At 41.5% G+C, this 2,795-nt stretch overlaps 1 protein-coding gene across 4 annotated transcripts in view; it reads right to left on the bottom strand.

Annotated features, from left to right (window-relative positions):
• GRAMD3 (GRAM domain containing 3) overlaps window positions 1-2,795 on the bottom strand; it is an 88,854-nt gene that overhangs the window by 25,620 nt on the left and 60,439 nt on the right. The window lies entirely within an intron of this gene.

Here is a 2,795-nt window from a genome sequence, read left to right as displayed (position 1 = left end):
TTCTAGCGTGCCCACATCCCCCCACATCTTAGTGTCATCAGCAAATTTGAACAGGGTGCTTTTTACCCCCTCGTCCAAGTCGCTCATGAAGATGTTGAACAGTGTGGGCCCATGGACTGAGCCCTGCGGAACCCCACTGCCCACATCCCTCCAGGCTGAAAATGACCCATCCACCACTACTCTCTGGGTGTGGCCCTCCAGCCAGTTGGCGACCCAATTGACTGTGTGGGTGTTGACACCACAGTCCCCCAGTTTCTTAATGAGAACAGGGTGAGAGACAGTGTCAAAGGCCTTCTGAAAGTCCAGGAAGGCTATGTCCACTGCTACCCCTGCATCTAATGATTTGGTGATCTGATCATAGAAGGCCACCAGGTTGGTCTGACAGGACCTGCTGCTAATGAACCCGTGTTGGTTGCCCCTGCTGGCCCCTTGTGGGTATGCGCCAGAATAATTTTCTCAAACAGCTTGCCTAGGATCGAGGTAAGACTAACTGGCCTATAGTTTCCCGGGTCCTCCTTCTTCTCCTTTTTGAAGATGGGAACCACGTTGGCCCTCTTCCAGTCCCCTGGCATCATAGATCAGTTCTTGGATTTACATTGTACCATCACTGTTGTGTCAGAGTGCTTGGAGAAATTTTGCCCTTTACAAAAATGTAGGGGAGATTATGAAGTTTCAGTTTCTAGCCCCCACATTTTTCTAACTATTAGAATTTTCTATGTATGTTAAATATTTACTAAACTCTTTCCCTGGTATGCATTTCAGAAAAGTGGTTTAATTTCCTAGGATACAGCAAAATGCAGACTGTATGAAATCTTGTTAGGACCCAAGGCATGTGACCTAAGGCAATGGAGAGAGTAAAACAGACTACATATTTCCAAGTAATCAAAGACCATAAGAATTCCCCTTGTACTTCAATAATTCAGGTTTTCTATTATAAAGTAGAAACACTTCACACAATGTCTTATAGCGCTTTCAAGGGGGGGTTGAGGATTCTCAACACTATGGTAAAAAGGAAATATATTGCTTTGAGAAAAAGGTTTTCCCTGAGATAAGTTTATGTCCTACATTTTATACTTGGGCGTGTTGGCACAGTACAAGAATCATGGCTGCTTTGTTTTGTCAGAATGTTGTTTGAATGCCATTTGTTATAATGTTTTCAAAAGCAGCAGATGGGGAACAGATCATGCTGCTTTATTTGCATATTAAGCAACATTTTATTAAAAAAAAATCTATTCAACTTGGGAAGTTTAATGCAAGCAGAGCTCCTGTAATGGTGTGTAGCAAATGCTTTAATATAAAAATATAAGCCTTAGGGCATGAAACCATTGCTTGTACAAAAAAGCAACCCCAGACTGGATCTCTCTTGAGCAACATGAGCTACTGTACTGAGACTCCTGCAATGCAGGAGAGAACTGCTATTGAGACAGTCATTCATGATGTCTGTAGCTCAGTTTCCACTACAAGTGGATGTATACATTTTAGATTCAATGAGGCAATGTTCAGTTCTTAACCAAGTCAAGCAGTAAGGAAAGTTAATTGGGCAAAGGGGCCATGTGGGAGGGGAATCTTATGCTGTACTTTGTGATCAGTGCATTCTTTATAGCAAAATATTGTAACACCCAAAAAGACAGAGAGAGAGAGAGAGAGAGAGAGAGAGAGAGAAGGATCCTGATGGGCAGTCCTTTTACTTAAGATCAATATATCCCATTTAACAGGCATTTGCTATTGGCCCATGCTAGGAAGCATTATAATGAAAACATACCCCACTCTCTCCCATGCTATGCAGGTCAAAAGGGAAGGAAGCATCACATAGCCACAACTTGTTCAGGGATAAATGCAATGTCTGTTCCTAGCTTAAATGGCTGTGTTTGCTCTAGAACTATCCCAGGATTGGCATGTACAAATATCACCCTTTTAATCAGGGTCTAGCAAATGCTTGATTACACTGATGCTTTCCTGCCATTGATTCAAGGATGCAGTCCTGGGATAACCATTCAGACACACTTTGCCATGTCCTGAAACACAACTGTTATCACTTTGTATCCCAAGCCAATGGACACTGGTATCTGAACAATTATACTTTGTCCTGGGATAAAATCATTTATCCTGGGATGAATGTGGCTGTTTGTAGCTTTAATGTTGGGCTCTTAATAAATATGCCCAAGACCAAGAGGCGTACTGAGTATGGACAAAAAACAGCTAGCTACATCATGTTTTTGGCATTCAGCAGTTGCAGAGTGCATTTACTTGGTAGCAATTCCCAATGGAGTCCAATGCAGTGTGACATGAGTTTTGTCCCTACTTACTACAATACCCTTATGAGAGCTTCCCCTCCCCCCTGCCTTTTTTTTTAGTGCTGATTAATTTAATCAACCTTAAAGACACTGCTTCTGTTACGAAGTGATGGAGGTAACCATATAGAAAATCTGCATTTTTAATTGGATTAGACTAAAGTATCAGAATGAAGTCAGTCCATTTTTCTCTCTACAAATACATACTCTACCAAAGTTATGAAGCTATATTGTCATAGGAAGCTATAAAGTGAACAGAAAAATTAACAACAAGAAAAGTTTGCCCTTGCACTTTGCTAACAGGTCAGAGACTGGAGAGGCCACTCAAAACACATTTTTAAGACTCTTTTCCCATTGCACAGAGGGGAGAGGGCGAGGATGGGGTACTGGAAAAAAACAAACAAACAAACAAACAAGAGTTCCTCCTGGGGAAGTTCAAAAGAGAGATTTATTAAGGGCAGAATTTAGTCTTAATATGCTTCTTAGCACAGGCAGATTCAGGAT

The sequence above is a fragment of the Gavialis gangeticus genome, unplaced genomic scaffold, assembly GCF_001723915.1.
Source record: "Gavialis gangeticus isolate Ggan-Ray unplaced genomic scaffold, GavGan_comp1, whole genome shotgun sequence".
Taxonomy (NCBI): domain Eukaryota; kingdom Metazoa; phylum Chordata; order Crocodylia; family Gavialidae; genus Gavialis; species Gavialis gangeticus.
The sequence above is the reverse complement of the archived record's forward strand: the minus strand, read 5'-3'. Positions and strand labels throughout refer to the sequence as shown.